Genomic DNA, 18,309 nt, shown 5'->3' with positions numbered 1-18,309 from the left:
GACACAAGAGCAATGCCTCTCTGATGTTCTTTGGATGAGTTTTTCAGATCTACTCCTTTTATACCAGAATTATTGCCAAATAACGAACAGGTCACAGTCACTATCTCTCATTTTTTGGGAATTGCAACACTCATGTCATCTGAATTTAGTGGACTAGAGCACACATTTATACCTTCAAAGAAGCTTCTTCCTGTTAACCTAACATTTCCTCTTTTTATAATTTCCCAAAAACAACATATCTCTTCTGCTCTGCACTCTGTATTAAATGGAATTCTGCTTTGATTGTTTATCATTAAAATTGCAAGTGTCTAGAGGCCATGGCCTGTTTATTCAACTCCATGTCTTTCTTCCTTCCTCTCCAAATTTATGGCTTTTTCTGTTCTTCAACAGTGTCCCTTTGGCCGTTCTATAAATCTAGGTTTTAGAGTTGACAAGGTTGAAATTCGTAAGAAGACTACACATAAGTTTATACTGTCTACTGAGATAAAAACAACCTCATTGAGAATAAAAAAGAATTATGTTTCTATGGAACCTTTAGGATTGCAATCCTTCCAAGAGACACCAAATTGAAGTAGCCTGGAAAACATGTTTCAAAATATTACAGAATGGTGGCTGTTTTTATAGCTTTAAGAGAAAGTCTGTTGGAAGTCACATGCATTGTTTGTCAAGATTTGTGTTGGGTGTGTCAAGTGCACACTGCCTTATAAGAAAAGCATCACGAGGTCTCAGGAAGCATGGGAGCTGTTTCACATATTGTCCTAGTGGCTGGTGAATTTCATTCCTGGAGTTGCATTTCATTCCAGTTTACCAGGTCAGCATGAACCACGGTGGCTTTGTGCAGACAGTTCTGTTCAAAGTTTCAGCTATGGTTGTGCCTGGAGCTTGGTTTAACAAGGTGTCCCAACTCCATTTTATATTCTCTAAGTCAACCTGTTTCACGTTTCTACCATGACAACACACAGTTTATAACCTCTCTGGCTTTTAAAAGGTCATCAGAGAATTATGTGCTAAATTTTATTCATTGTGTTTCAAGGGAGAAGCTGGTCACTGATCTATTTGTATAAAATGGGAAAATAGATTTTTAAAATCCATTTGAAAAGACTTTTAGAACCAAAGATTTGTATGCTGGGCAGGCACTCCTTATTTCCTGAAAATCTAACGTGTGTCTAGTTAATTGAAGTTAAGTCATGACTATAGTTTCTAATATTACCATGTTGCCTTTATGGGCAACTCTATTGACTTTGTTGAAAGTTCTTGAATCCCCTGCACCATCTATTGTATTACAGTATATTCTGTTATACTGCAACATATCAATTCAAACCTTGCCAACTTAAAACAAAATTATTCATTATCTTAGGCTTGGATGGTCAAGAACACTGAAATTTTCACTACCATTTTCATAATATCTTCTCTTAACATCCCTCTCCAAGACAGTCCCTTTCTTAGTTGATCGTTCTATTTCTTAATCATTTCATCAGCATGACATGGAAATTGTGATATCTTTATTATCATTTTGAATTGTTCTATGATTCTTAACTATGTTCTAGAAAAGTCAGTGTTTTCAATGTTGAGTAATAATTTAAGTCTGACATCTATTTAGATTCATCCACTCCAATTCTTAGAACAAGAGGTAATGTTGAAAACCTGCTTATTAGGTATACAACAGTGTTGAAAGTAATTAACACATATTGATTAAATTAATCAAAGCTTTAAGAGGTATACTCTATGATATATTCATTTTATAGTTGAGGAGAATAAAAACAGAAAATATTCACATCTGAACCTATAATGAAATATTTATTCTTTCATCTAGTATCCTGCTTTGTAAAAAGAACTAAAAAATTATAAATTCTATATAATGATATCTCACATCTAATTTTATCCATATCATTCATTGTTATATTAATTTGCATATGTAAACTAATGCAGTCTGAAGCACATCTCTCTTAGTAGGTATGATTTCTCCCTATAATTATATATGGAAGAATTAAGATACATATGGAAAATTATCTGATGATACAAAATATATATAGGAAAGAAAAATAGATAACATTCACAGAAATAGGCAATGATTGAAAAATAATAGCTTCAACACTTTGTACCCTATGTGTATATATCCATTCATTCATAAGTCTTTGATTCGGCATTTAACTTAAAATTCTAGTGTCAGAAGGAATCTTGGTAGAATGTTTGCTTAATGACCCATGCAAAGACTAAACTGGCAAAAGCATTTAGAGCACCATCTATGTGTGATATAAATCAAGCTTGTATATGCAGTCACCTGATTTACTACCATAGTTGATAATATCACCACATTGTCTTTCATACACATCATCTGTTATCTTATATGAAGGTTCTTGGATCCCCTGCACCATCTATATATGACATTGTATTAGATATTTATTGTAATGCAACAAATTCCTCCAAAACTTGGCAGTGTGGAACAAAATAATTTATCATCTTAGACTGTGTCTGATGGTTAATAATACTAGTATAATTTAGTTAGTTATTCTTAGCTGGGACTCTCAGAGGGTTGCAGTCACTCTGTCAGCCAGGGCAACAGCCATCTAACATAAAGTCTACTTGCAAGATGCCTCAGTACTGGGCCATAAGCAGGAGGTTTTAGTTCCTCATTGCATAGGGACTGTGGGATCACTTGGTCCAGCTGAAGCCCACCGAATAGCTTAGGAGGGTGTGGTGACAGAGTCGAAAAGAGACCTTCGGAGATCAGTTTCAGAGAACTAGATCCACTTTATTATTGCGCAGGCAAACCTTTTATGCATAGCCTGATACTGGGCAAATTATCTGAGGGTCATAATAATCCAATGAGCTAACACCCTTAGGAGTGGCAACTAATGGGCTAATAGGTCAGCAACAAAAATCAGAAGGAAAGGAACATGCTGTGCACCTGAGGGAGGCCAGGTTATCATGATGATGGGGCTGAGTGCGGTTAGTGTTCCAAACACAATATCCAGATTCAGTGCTGAACCCTGAAGGCCCCTCACATAGTCAACACAGGCTGCTTTCCAACTCATGGGCCCAACAAAGGGCCTCTACATATAACCACTTACATCTCCTCATACCATGGCAGCTGATTACCTCACAGTAAGTGATATAAGGGTCTCAACAGAAGTCTGCAGAACCTTTTATGACCTATTCTCCATAATCACATGCAGTCATTTCAGCTTTTATTTTCTCTTCTTTAGAAGGAGTCAATAAATCCAGCCCATACTCAGTGGTAGAGAAATTAGGCTCCATCATTTGAATTGAGTGTCATTAAATTATCAAGACATTTCTAACCATACCTATTTTCACATTATTTAAACATATTTTTATTGGAATACTATATGTGTTACAAATTATTTTATTTGCTAAAGATACATCCTGCACTACTCATTACTTTACCACCTGGTTTTCCTTAGAGTGTTCACTATATTACTCTGCCTTTGTGAGAACCATGTATATTTGAGACTTTCACCTGATTGTCTACCAGATGCTATTATCACCACATTTTCTTTTATGGGGAACATTGTTTTCCTTTTTGAAAGTTCTTGGATTTTCTGTGCCATATATGTATGGTATAGTATTAGATATCTATTGTAAATCAACAAAGTCCTCCTAAACTTGGTACCTTAGAAGAAAATTATTCATTGTCTTACAAAGTCCTCTAAAACTTGGTACCTTAGAAGAAAATTATTCATTGTCTTACTCTGTCTCTGGTGGTCAACAATACTGAATTGGTCTCTACCATTTCTATTGCACCTTCTCTAAACATTCTGTTCCAGGACAATCCCTGTCTTCTCTTAGTTGATAGATTTTATGGCTTAAATTACTTCATCATCATGAAACAGAGATTGTGATGCTTCTATCATAATTTTGGATTGTTTGATGATTCATAAATCATTATTCAACATTTTAGACACTCTCCTAGAACACAGTTAAGTCAGAAAGGCTTAGCCATTAGAGTAATATCAGATATTTACTGACAGTCACTACCTACAAGGCACAGTACTATCCAAATAGGACATAGTAGTGAATAAGATAGATGTGGTCTTTATACTTAGTGGATAAAACATATTTGATGATTTAGGCAAGTAATAAATTTTCTTTTTCTTTTTTTAAGTTTTCTTTTCTTTTATTTTTTTACCATACAATTTATTTTTATTTTTTTAGTCATACATGACAGCAGAATGTATTTTGACATATAATACATACATGGAATGTACATACATCAATCATATTGTCTATTCTATTCTGCTGCCCTTCCTATCCTCCCTACTCCTCCTCTCCTCTCCCATCATTTCTCTCTATCCAATCTAATGTGACACAATTTTTTTCTTTTTCTCATTACAACATCATATGTGTATTCTGTATAATGATGAGGTTCTCCTTCCAACTTCCGTGCAACTCCCTTTCTTCCTCTTTTTCCCTCCCACCTCTCTTCCCTATTTAGTGGTAGTCTTCTTCTCATGCTCTTCCTCCCTATCCCATTTTGAGTCACCCCCCTTATATCAGAGAAGACATTCAGCATTTGTTTTTTAGGGATTGGCTAACTTCACTTAGCATAATCTGCTCTAATGCCATCCATTTGCCTGCAAATGCCATGATCTTGTTATTTTTTAGTGCTGAGTAATATTCCATTGTGTATAAATGCCACATTTTTTAAATCCATTCATCTATTGAAGGGCATCTAGGTTGGTTCCACATTCTAGCTATTGTGAATTGTGCTGCTATAAATATTGATGTGGCTATGTCCCTTTAGTATGCTCTTTTTAGGTCTTTTGTGTATAGTCCAAGAAGGGGAATAGCTGGGTCAAATGGTGGTTCAATTCCCAGCTTTCCAAGGAATCTCCATACTGCTTTCCAAATTGGCTGCACCAATACGCAGTCCCACCAGCAAAGTATGAGTGTACCTTTTTCTCCCCGCATCCTCGACAGCACTTATTGTTGTTTGACTTCATAATGGCTGCCATTCTTATTGGAGTGAGATGGTATCTTAGAGTACTTTTAATTTGCATTTCTCTGATTGCTAGAGATGGTGAGCATTTTTTCATGTATTTGTTGATTGGCTGTATATCCTCTTCTGAGAAGTTTCTGTGCAAGTCCTTGGCCCATTTGTTGATTGGGTTATTTGCTTTTTTTGTTGTTTAACTTTTTGAGTTCTTTGTATACTCTAGAGATTAGAGTTCTTCTATCTGATGTTTGAGGGGTAAAAATTTGTTCCCAGGATGTAGGCTCCCTATTCACATCACATATTATTTCTCTTGCTGAGAAAAAACTTTTTAGTTTGAATTCGTCCCATTTGTTGATTTTTGGTTTTAACTCTTGTGCTATAGGTGTCTTACTAAGAAATTTGGGGCCTGCCCCCACGTGATGAAGATTAGGGCCAACTTTATCTTCTATTAGATGCAGAGTCTCTGGTCTGATTCCTAGCTCCTTGATCCATTTTGAGTTGACTTTTGTGCATGGTGAGAGAAAGGGATTCAATTTTATTTTGTTGCATATGGATTTCCAGTTCTCCCAGCACCTTTCTCCATTGCATGGTTTTAGCACCTTTGTCTAATATAAGGTAGTTGTAATTTTGTCGATTGGTCTCTGTGTCCTCTATTTTGTACCATTTGTCTACCAGCCTGTTTTGGTGCCAGTACCATGCTGTTTGTTACTATTGCTCTATAGTATAGTTTAAAATCTGGAATCGCGATACCACCAATTTCACTCTTCCTGCTTAGAATTACTTTAGCTATTCTGGGTCTCTTGTTTTTCCAGATGAATTTCATGATTGCTTTTTCTATTTCTGCAAGGAATGTCATTGGGATTTTGATGGGAATTGCGTTGAATCTGTAAAGTGCTTTTGGTAATATGGCCATTTTAATAATATTAATTCTACCAATCCATGAGAAAGGTAAATCCTTCCATCTTCTAAGGTCTTCTTCTATTTCTTTCTTCAGGGTTCTGTACTTTTGATTGTATAGCTCTTTCACCTCTTTTGTTAAGTTGATTCCCAGGTATTTTTTTTTTTTTGAGGATATTGTGAATGGAGTAGTTGTCCTCATTTCCATTTCAGAGAATTTGTCACTGAAATACAGGAATGCCTTTGATTTATTGGTATTGATTTTATATCCTGCCACTTTGCTGAATCCATTTACTAATTCTAGAAGTTTCTTGGTTGAATTTTTTGGGTCTGCTAGGTATAGGATTATGTCATCGGCAAATAGTGCTAATTTAAGTTCTTCTTTTCCTATATTTATGCCTTTAATTTCTTTCGTCTGTCTAATTGCTCTGGCTAGTGTTTCAAGAACTATGTTGAATAGAAGTGGTGAGAGAGGGCATCCCTGTCTTGTTCCAGATTTTAAAGGGAATGCCTTCAATTTTTCTCCATTTAGAATGATGCTGGCTTGAGGCTTAGCATATATAGCTTTTACCATGTTGAGGTAATTTCCTGTTATCCCTAATTTTTCTAGAGTTTTGAACATAAAGGGATGCTGTATTTTGTTGAATGCTTTTTCAGCATCTATCGAGATGATTATATGGTTCTTATCTTTAAGTATATTGATGTGGTGAATTACATTTATTGATTTCCGTATATTGAACCAGCCTTGCATCCCAGGGATGAATCCCACTTGGTCATGGTGCACGATCTTTTTAATATGGTTTTGTATCCGATTTGCCAGAATTTTATTGAGGATTTTTGCATCTAAATTCATTAGGGATATTGGTCTGAAGTTTTCTGTCTTTGAAGTGTCTTTATCTGGTTTTGAAATCAGGGTGATGTTGGCCTTATAGAATGAATTTGGAAGTACTCCCTCTTTTTCTATCTCCTGAAATAGATTGTAGAGTATTGGTATTAGTTCTTATTTAAAGTTTTTGTAAAACTCTGCTGTATATCTGTCTGGTCCTGGGCTTTTCTTGGTTGGTAGTCTTTTGATGGCTTCTTCTATTTTCTCACTTGATATTGGTCTGTTTAGGTTGTTTATATCATCCTGACTCAATCTGGGTAGCTCATATGCCTTAAGGAATTTATCGAAGGCAAGTAATAAAATTTCCACATGTGATGGGGATAAAGACTTGGAAGAAAAATAGAAGAGGGGGATGGGAAAATGTAGGTTGAGATAAAAGCAACAATGCCAAGCATGGAAGGGACCTACAAATCTGGTCAAAAGAGGAAACCCAAAGTGCTTCTCTGGAGACAAAATATGTTGCAAATATTATTCCATTTTTGCCTCTGTAATGTCAAAAAGGGCTAAGTTAAAACACTTTTATTCCTCCCATTGTCACTATGAAATCAATTGAAATGACAAATTTGAAATGAATTAAAATGGCACTGTAAAAAATGAATTCTGATGACTGTCTTTCTAAGTAATTTAAAATACTTCATTATAGCACAGGGACCAATTTCTTATTTCCTAGGAAAGGACAGATTTCTATTGTCATAAATTTCCCTGTAATGAATTCATTATTTTAAAAACAGTAAAATTGAACATAATTTTGATGCATGACCTACTTTTCCAACTAGTCTACAAACTTTTGATGTCAAAGGTATGAAGAAAATCTCTTCCTTGCTTTAAGAAACTTCATTCAGTATTCTTTGCATTGTTTATACTTCTGCCAATCTGCCCTGAACTTTAAAAATCTATTCCTATCAAACCAGTGAAAGAGCCAGTGGCAGTTGACTCTGGATCAGGATTGAGAAAAAAAAATTTCTCTTTATCTCAGGAAGACTTAGCTCTATTTTATGTCTCCAGGGATGGGCAGGTCATAGCTTCCTGTGTGACTGTTAGGCTAGCTCTGGCCCCTTCAACCACAGCCCTATGTCAGCCCAATTAAATCAAATATCATGAGGCCCATTAAGTCAGCTCACTATCACTTAAAATATCCACAAATTTCTATTATATGCAAATTTCTATTATATCCCCTGAAATGCTAACAATTTGATCTATTTCTTATTTCTTCAGGATTGCCAACCTTAAGTATTATCTTCAATTTACTGATGTTTGAGGGGATAACAAGTAACACTCTTGTATTTTTTCTCATGTCTGGGGACAGTAGGATAAAACCAATGGTGTCAGACTTTTTGAAAATAACAATTTAATACAGATAACTAAGTTCTATAATTACTAAATTAGAACACGTAATTTAGCAGGCACTAACTATGACATTTTCCCCAGTGAATGCATTTGCTTTCCTTTTTGTAGTTTACTGAATCCTCTTCAGAGATTTTAGTGTAGACTTTACTTTGGCTTATATCTCAAAGTGGGTGATTTAGCCCACTGTGGTTATGTCAGGCTTGTCAGTTTCTAAGCCACATGACAGCATGATAGTTTATTATAAGCAAGCAAGATGGGCATCAGGGACCCATGTGAAATGAATACACATGTAGGTTAGGAAGGATCCAAAATTCCCACACAGTGGTAGCTGCCATTTCAATAAAATATTTCTATTCTTAGTGAGTGGTAGTTAAAATAACTAACATCTGGGGAAAAAATTAGTTTTGTCCACCTAAGTGTACTGTGTATATAAATCTCTATATTGGACTGACCCAATGAACTATAGAAATGAGTCCCTTTGAAACACTAAGTAGTGAGAGTAAATAGATAAATGACAGAATTAGATGTCTGCAGGAGTCATTCAACAACATAGTTTGATTTTATGAGGCTTACCATGGATATGAGAAAGGAGATATTATGATCTTATTAACAAGTCTCAACAAATAATTTACAGCCTTTGGTAATAGAACAAATCAGGAAATACACACAAAGGTTTGTATATGAATATTCATAGGAATATTGAAAATATTTTAAAAACTGGAAACATTCCATATGTCCATTATTTGGTGAAAAGATAAACATAATGTTGTGTTGCCATAAGTGAAATATTACACAGAAATAAAAAGAATAAATTATTTTTATATTATATAGCATGGATATACCTCAACAATATCATGGTAAATGAAACAGCCATATTTGACAAGCAAAACATGTTATTTCATTCAAATGAATGACAATTGTATATACAACAAAAGAAAATTAGTGCTTTGCTGGGGAAGGAAGTAGGACTGAAAACTGGTTGCAAATGGACCCCTGGAAATTTTGGGGATGAAGGAAATGTTTGAGATTGTAGTAATGCTTGTACAATGCTATGAATGTTCTGAAACAATTGAATTTCACACTTAGAACTGGCCTGTAAATTTTACCTTCATAAAGCTGCTGAATAGTAAAAAGAAAGTAGACTTTTTACAAATAGAAAGTGTATATTTCATGTCTAGTGGAGAGGTTATAGCAAATGTCAGGCAGAGCACCCTGTTGAAAGCTATACTGACATAATGAGGAAAAGTGGGTTAAATCATCGTAAAAGGAGAGTTGTGGTTATGACCATCCAGTTCACTCTGCTTTATGTGATAATAACCAAGTATTCCCCTAAGAAAGTGTTTTGTTTAAAATGTAAAATTATCCCATTTACAAAAGACTATGCTGAATCATTAACACATGCATTCTAACAAATATGGTATTGCATTTCTTCTTGTAAATCTATACTAGTTTCAGTATATATAATATACAAATATATTCAAAGTTTTGTGTGAAACAAATCTTTTGATAGTAATGTCCCAAGAACCTGATTTGTCCATCTGACAAATACGATATATATCTCTATGGGTACTTTTAAAGGAAATGAATGATTTGTAAAATTTAGAAACATATTTACAATAATGAATGCAATTTGGGGCTGTATCTACTTATAATTTTATATTATTTCTGAGGTTGTGCTGAAATATAAGTTCTAGGAAATTGAAAGGAAATGTTTTATAAAACATGTACAGATATATGGTTGCTAATGCTGTTTTCTAGCAAATGTGTATTTAATAGAGATGATTACAAATAATTCCTGGAATTACTGAGATGGAAAATAAAGTGTCTATTTATAATAGGAAATTTAAAAAAAAAGATGATTGGGGAGCACTGCTAGTTAACATTATTTCCATGTTGGGCTGATTTTCTTAACTCTGATTTTTATAGTGACTCAGAAGAAGAAAGTGAGATGATAAATTGGAAACTAAGTAATTAATTCATTTATATTTTATTTTCCACAATTCATGCATGGAGCTGTTTAATATGAGACACAATCTAAAATAATTCACTTTGACAAAATGAAGATGATGAAATTTGAGTTCTTGAGATGCTTCTAAACTTAAGCCAATGATTTGGGGGCCAATAGGCAATAGGAGCAAAATTAAAATCTTAGCTATGGTGCATGAAATAGAAATATTCGGGGGGATCCAACATGGCCGCCGGCAAGGAAGCAGCGATTCCAATGTCTCCACATTAACGGGATCAGAAAGACCCATTGGAACAGCGGCAGTCTACCTACTGAGGAACTTCTAGCAAAATTCCGTTAAGAGGGGACCTGCCGGGAATTGGTAGGTTTATTAGAAGTGTCAGTTTGTCCCAGACAATTGGATCTTGGCTGGCCACGTGGGCGTGGAGGTCCAGTCCCGCAGCCACCAGCCGCTTCTGCAAGCGGCCAGCGGCCCAGAGCGGCGCGGCGCGGCCCGCCCGAACCCGCAGACGGCACCCGCCATCCCGCCGTCCGGGGGAGGCCCTGCTCTCGCTCTGCGAACGGCCACCACGCCTGCCAGGCTTGTAGCTATGTGGCCACAGCTGCCCGGCTCTACAGGCGGCCCCCCGGCGGGTGCAGAGGTACAATCCTGAGGCCACCAGCTGCTTCAGAAAGCGGCCAGCGGCCCCGAGCGGAGCGGCCCACCTGAACCCGCAGACGGCACCCGCCATCCAGCTGTCCCGGGAGGCCCCGCTCTCGCTCAGCAAACGGCCACCCTGCCCGCCCAGATCTTAGCCATGTGGCCGCAGCTGCCCAGCTCTACAGGCAGCCCCCGGCGGCCCGGCACAGTGAGAAGTGTCCCCGCCTGGCCCAGCAGACAGCCCGTGCCCTCCCGGCTCTACTAACAGCCCCGCCCACCCGGCGAACGGCTTCCCCCCCTGAGACAGCGTGAAGGGAATCTAACCAAATTATATGACTCTAGTAATTTATCAATGCCTTCCATATTTTTAATTTTATTGGAGTACAAGTTTTCTAATTATCTTCTGTATTTCTGTAGTGTCTGTTGTGATATTTCCTTTTTAATCATGTATATTAGTTATTTGAGTTTTCTCTCTCCTTCTCTTTGTTAGCATGGCTAAGGGCCTGTCAATTTTGTTTATTTTTTCAAAGAACCAACTTTTTGTTCTGTCAATTTTTTTCAATTGCTTCTTTTGTTTCAGTTTCATTGTTTTTAGCTCTGATTTTAATTATTTCCTGTCTTCTGCTGTTTTTGGTGTTGATTTGTTCTTATTTTTCTAGTGCTTTGAGATGTAGTATTAAGTCAGTTATTTGTTGACTTTTTCTTCTTTTAAGGAATGAACTCCATGTGATGAACTTTCCTCTTAGAACTGCTTTCATATTGTTCCAGAGATTTTGATATTTTTTATCTCTGTTCTCATTCACCTCTAAGATTTTTAATCTTCTCCTTGATGTCTTCTGTAACCCATTGTTCATTCAGTAGCATATTATTAATTTCCAGGTGTAGGAGTGGATTTTATTTATTATTTTATCATTGGTTTCTAGTTTCATTCCATTATGATCTGATAGAATGCAGGGTAGTATGTCCACTTTTTTATATTTGCTATGAGTTGCTTTGTGGCATAGTATATGGTCTATTTTAGAGAAGGTATTTGGCATATATATGGTCTATTTAGATCCATGTGCTGCTGAGAAGAAAGTATATTCTCTTGTTGAAGGATGAAATATTCTATATATGTCAGTTAAGTCCAAGTTATTGATTGTATTATTGAGTTCTATAGTTTCTTTGTTCAGCTTTTGTTTGGAAGATCTATCTAATGATGAAAAAGGTGTGTTAAAGTCACCCAAAATTATTGAATTGTGGTCTATTTGACTCTTGAAATTAAGAAGAGTTTGATGAATGTAGATACTCCATTGTTTGTCTTGTTGGTGTATGGTTCCTTTGAGCAGTATGTAGTGTCCTTCTTTATCCTTTTTGATTGACTTTAGATTGAAGTCTACTTTATTTGATGTGAGGATGGAAACCCCTGCTTGCTTTCACAGTCCATGTGAGTGGTATAATTTTTCCCAACCCTTCACCTTCAGTCTGCAAATGTCTGTTCTTATGAGATGAGTCTCTTGGAGGCAGCATATTGTTGAGTCTTTTTTTTTGTCTGATTCAGTCTGCTAGTCTATATCTTTTGATTGGTGAGTTTAGGCCATTAACATTCAGGGTTATTATTGAGACATGATTTGAATTCCCAAACATTTTTTTTTTTTTTGGTATTTAATGTGACTTGGTTTCTCCTCTGATTAGATTTTACTTTAGTGTAATCCCTCCCTCTGTTGATTTTCATCATTGTTTTTTATTTCATCTTTGTGGAATATCTTGCTGAGGATATTCTGTAGTGCAGGCTTTCTAGTTGCAAATTCTTTTGACTTTTGTTTATCGTGGAAAGTTTTTATTTTATCATCAAATCTAAAGCTTAGTTTTGCTGGGTATACAATTCTTGGTTGGCATCCATTTTCTTTCAGAGCTTGGTATATGTTGTTCCATGATCTCTTGTTTCTGAGTGTCTGAGTTGAAAAATCTGATGAGATACAAATTGGTCTCCCCCTGTATGTGATCTGATTCCTCTCTTTTGCAGCTTTTAAGATTCTATTCTTATTCTGTATGCTAGGAATCTTCATTATAATGTGACTTGGTGTAAATCTGTTGTAGTTTTGTACATTTGGTGTCCTGTAAGCCTCTTATATATGGTTTTCCAATTCATTCTTCATGTTTGGGACATTTTCTGCTATTATTTCATTGAAGAGAGTGTGCATTCATTTGGTTTGAAACTCTGTGCTTTCCTCTATTCCAATAACTTTTAGATTTGGTCTTTTGATGCTATCCCATAATTCTTGGATATTCTGTTCACGATTTCTTACTGTCTTCACTGTGTTATCAACATAATTTTCCAGACTGTATACTTTATCTTAATTATCTGATGTTCTTTCTTCCATGTGATCTAGTCTGTTGGTTATGCTTTGTATTGAGATTTTTATTTGGTTTATTGTATCCTTCATTTCAAAGATTTCTGACTTTTTTTTTTTTTTTTTTTTTTTTTGCAGAATCTCTCTCTCTTTCATGAAGTAATCTTTTGCTGCCTGTATTTGCTCCATCATCTCCTTCTTGGAGTGAACAATTTTGCCTGTGTTTGCTCACTCAGGTTATTCTTTAATTCACAGATCAGTTTAGTTATGAATCTTCTGAACTCTTTCTCTGACATTTCATCAACTTCACTGTCCATGGGTTTTTAAATTTAGTATCCTGGTTTGTTTGGGGCACTTTCCTTTCTTTTTTTTTTTTTTTTCATGTTGTGTATATGTCTTTCTTTCTTGCAGTGTGGATCCTGGACCTGGTCCAGTGGAAGCCGGTGAGAGCAGGTCTGGTCTGGGCCTGATCCCCTGTGGTAGTCTGCTAGTCAAAAGGAGCAGTCCCCTGATGGAGGCTGTGCTCTGACAGGTGTCTGTCTGTGGCAGAATGGACCAGGGCCTATGATGAGCCTGGATCCCATGCATGCAGGTGTGGGCAGATCTGGGCTGGGCCTGCCCTCCTGCTGTAGTCTGCTGGTTGGAAGGGGCAGTCCAGTGCTAGAGGCTGGGCTTTGGTGGGGGTGTCTACTGGTGGTGGGAAAGACTTGGGCCTAATGTGAGCTTGTGTCCCACGCAGGCTGGTGTGGGCAAATCTGGGCCGCTGAGCCTGCCCTCCCTTGGTAGTCTGATGGTTGGAAGGGCGGTCCCGTGCTGGAGGCTGTGATCTGGCAGGTGTCTGCAGGTGGTGGAATGGAAGGAGCCTAGTGTGAGGTATGATATTCTTTCAATGCCCAACTGTAGGCTAATGTAAGTATTCTGAGCACATTAGGCAGGTGTTAGGCCAAACTATAATGTTTGGCAGGTTATGTGTACTAGCCAGTATTTTGACTTAGGATATTTTAAATTTATGAGAAATTAATCTAGATGTAGCCCTTTAATTATTCCAGGAGCATCTGTATCCACAGCTTCTATTTGACTACTTTTAGATGCATCATTTTATTTTACCCATTTTTTTAACCTAATTATCATAATAATCTAAACAAAGAGATTCTGTTTTTACCATCCTAAACAAAAATGAAACTGTGGCACAAATAAGTTAAGTAACTTTTCCAAAGTATGACATTTAGGAAGTACAGGGGTAGGATTCAAACAAAGACACTCTAATTGTTTAGCATGGGACTTTTCATGAGCAATTTGAATTGCTGGCCTCATTTCTGAAGTGTCACATTTAAGAACTCAGCAGAATACTCTGGTAGTAATTCCCAGTAAGTGGGCTGGGGGTGTAGTTCAGTGGTACAGTGCTGGAGAAGCATGTGTGAGGCCCTGGGTTCAATCCCTGGTAAACCTGCACCCATACACCCACAAAGAAGACAAAAAGAAAATAAAGAAATTTTCATTAGGCATTTAAAGCTTAAAATTTTAGTAGCAATGTAACACAATAAAATTTATTTTGCAGCTATTTCTGGAGAGATAACCCTGAAGTAAACTCCTACAATCCTTGAAAACTTTCTGAAACTTCTTAAAAAATAAATAAGGTAGCCTGGGGGTAGATTACTCAGAACATTTACATTGAAGATGTGGGAACAAACAGAGCAAGAACCAAAACAATAGATTTCTCTTGAGAGATCAAGGTGCTAGGGAGATGGAAATTTTAATTTGGCTCTACCATGGGATATGTTCAGTACCTAAGGGCAAGGAAAAACCCAAGTAAAACATTGAGTCCCTAAGGAACCAAAGGAGTATCATTATTTAATTCCCTCACTTCCTATATATACCTAAAATTTGTTCCCTAGGAAGAAAGTAAGCTTCTATCCTGCTTATAGTCAGGGCACAGTCTCATTGAGTGCCAGATATAATAATAAGGAGGGTGTTTACTTTTCTCTGATGCTTCACAGGATCTAGAATTATTATTATAAATTATGACTAGCAGTTCAGAATGATTTCCAGGGAATATGAGAAATTCAGTCTAATACCACTCTTCCAAGAGCAGAGGGATAAATAACAATGATGAGGAAGCACCAAGGTTTTCTCTCCTGTGGAAAATGAGTGTTTTTTTTTTTTTTTTTTTTTGTGTGTGTGTGTGTGTGTGTGTGTGTGTGTGTTGGGGTCATCACACTGGGGATTGAGCTCAGGGGCACTCAATCACTGAGCCATATGTCCATCCCTATTTTATATTTTATTTAGAGACAGGTCTCTCTGAGTTGTTTAGTGCCTCTCTTTTTGCTGAGGCTGGCTTTGAACTTGTGATCCTCCTACCTCAGCCTCCAGAGCTGCTGGGATTGCAGGAGTGCACCACCACTCCTGGCCTGGAAGGTAGTTTTTTAAGTATATGTATATTAATGTTTTTACTTTATTTAACCCTTTGAGATATCACTAACACATAAAATTGCATCTCCATGGTATACAACTTGATATTTTGACATACATACACATTATGAAATAACTCCAACATCGATCATCTCTACCCTTTGTGTGTGTTTTGTGCATGTGTATCCATATAGTGAGAACATAATTTTAAGTGCCATTCTGTTAGTAAATATCACATATACAGTGCATTATTATTAACTGTTGTTAACATGTTGTGCATTAGATCTCCAGATTTTAAGCATTTTGCATAACTGAGCCTTTGTAACCATTGGCCAGTATCATATTTTCCCTCTCCTTGGCCTCTGGCCACCAACATGAATAAAACTATTTATATTTCCCATTCAGATAAAATCATGCACTGTTTCTCTTTCAGTGTTTTTCTTATTTTTAGCTGAATGTTCTCACATTTTGTGATGAAGACCAGGGATCTAAGGCATATCATTTTCTTTCCATTTTGTGCAATCCTAAGACTCAAGTGAAAGTGGTAGAGGAAACCCTTTGAAAAGGAAACAGAGAATGTTCAGAGAATTAATAGGCACCAAAGTTGTGCATTAATCATTAATTTCCTTCTCTGTGGACAGATATCACATTCTTCTAGATTAATGGTCTTTTGTGTGACATGGGGCAATAACTTAACCATTCCTAGACTCATGTTTTGTTTTAGATTAGGAAGAACATTCATGATTGCAAACCCACTAGAGTGTAATCTGCATTGAAGGTCAGCACCAAGTTGCTAAGATATTTGCCTCCAAATTTACTAGTGATGGGAGGCTCAAGGAAAGGGGGAAGTATGAGATAAGAAGACAATTTACTCTGATTCAGCTTTCTTCTTTTTTATTCCTGGGTTTTTCTGACAGTCATGTGTGTGTATGCTAGCACCAGTCTTACTTATAAAGGCTAAGTGTGTGATGCTCTGTATTTAGTTTTAAGATTCTAATAAGAATTTTATATTAGTATACTGGCAGCACAAAAGGAAGGTTGTGTGGATTCAGGTTGATTAGTTTCAGACATTTCTGGTGCAAACCTCACTGGTGGGAGAAGATGTTCTTGGGAGAGTTGGGTTGTCTTTTAATGTAACTTTTTTATTTTTCTCCTTGTGTCCACAGATTCTTTTTGAAAAGAATGGCTCCTGAAAATATCTCTTTTGTGACAGAGTTTATACTGGTGGGATTAACAGATTGGCCTATTCTCCAAGTCCCCCTGCTCATACTATTTTTAGTAATATATATGGTCACTGTGTTGGGAAATCTGGGTTTGATAACTCTAATTGGCCTGAACTCACATCTTCACACCCCCATGTACTTTTTCCTCTTTAACTTGTCCTTTGTAGACTTCTCTTACTCTTCCATGTTTACACCCAAAATGCTGGTGAACTTCATTTCAAAGAAGAATATTATCTCCTACACAGGTTGTATGACCCAGCTTTTCTTTTATTGTTTTTTTTTATTATTTCTGAGTGCTATGTGCTGACATCAATGGCCTATGATCGCTACGTGGCCATCTGCAATCCACTTTTGTACAACATAGCCATGTCCCCTAAGGTATGCTCCAACCTTATGCTTGGTTCATACTTGATGGCACTTTCTGGTGCCATGGCCCACACTGGATGCATGCTGAGACTGACCTTCTGTGATGCAAACATCATAAACCACTATTTCTGCGATGCCCTCCCTTTGCTCCAGCTCTCCTGCACCAGCACCTATGCCAATGAGCTGGTTATATTTATTGTGGTGGGCATCAACGTCATTGTGCCCAGTCTCACCATCTTTATCTCTTATGGCTTCATCCTCCACAGCATACTCCAAATAAGCTACACTAAGGGCAGGTCCAAAGCCTTCAGCACCTGCAGTTCCCACATAATTGCTGTTTCTCTGTTCTTTGGATCATGTGCATTTATGTATCTGAAACCATCCTCTGCTGGGTCAATGAATGAGAATAAAATCTCTTCAGTCTTTTATAGCAATGTGGTTCCCATGGTGAACCCTTTGATCTACAGCTTGAGGAACAAAGATGTTAAAGTTGCCCTGAGAAAAATCCTCAGCAGGAAAATGTTTTGATCAGAAACAGCACCTCCCTGCATGTGCAGTTGCAACACAGACAGGTTCTCTGTGTTTATTTGAAATGTTTTTAGTGACATCTTTCTTATATTTCTTTTTTACCATTGGGGAGGGAAATTTGAAATGCGTTTCTCAATGTTTTGTAGTAGGTTTTCTTTGTTCCCTCACCATTTACAGTTTCTCCTCTCACCATTTTTGCCTCTTTAAGACTAACATTAAGAAAGAAATTTCTTTTTTTAAATTGCCATTTGCAATCCACTTTTGTACAACACAGACATGTCCCCTAAAGTGTGCTATAAAGCATGGACTTTATTCTAAGAAATGGTGAATTGTTCTGTACATGACTAAATAATGCATTGCCACATTGATATTATGCCACTGGGCTGGAGAATTCTTGCTTGCTACTTTGATGAAGCAACAGTCCTATAATCTTTCTACTCTAGGTTTTAATCTTCCAGTGGGCAGATATATATATCTTTCAAATCCAAGTGTTTCACAGAGACAGATGTTCATACATCAAATATCATTTGCAACCACTGTGCAGCTGTAAATACTGTGCATTAAACACTTTTATAAGAGATGTTATATTTCCCTTGTATGGTTTAACTAACACATTATATTAACAATATATATTTATTTTATGGTTAGAATACTGAAGTTCAAAGAGGATAATGATTTGCTTAAAGTCCTATGGCTCCTTAAAGATAAAGCCTAGAATAAAATCTTAGTAACATTATTTCAAGTTTATTGCTCCTTTTAA

At 36.7% G+C, this 18,309-nt stretch overlaps 1 pseudogene across 1 annotated transcript; it reads left to right on the top strand.

Moving 5' to 3' along the window:
- The first annotated feature begins 16,614 nt into the window (after positions 1 to 16,614).
- On the top strand, positions 16,615 to 17,549 carry LOC308642737 (olfactory receptor 8B3-like; annotated as a pseudogene). Its single transcript has one exon. The product of its transcript is annotated as an olfactory receptor 8B3-like (transcript).
- Positions 17,550 to 18,309: the final 760 nt, after the last annotated feature.

This window comes from Spermophilus citellus (genome assembly GCF_964194105.1).
Source record: "Spermophilus citellus genome assembly, chromosome: 2".
Taxonomy (NCBI): Eukaryota; Metazoa; Chordata; class Mammalia; order Rodentia; family Sciuridae; genus Spermophilus; species Spermophilus citellus.
Note: the sequence above shows the minus strand (reverse complement) of the source record. Positions and strands in the feature narration are given on the sequence as shown.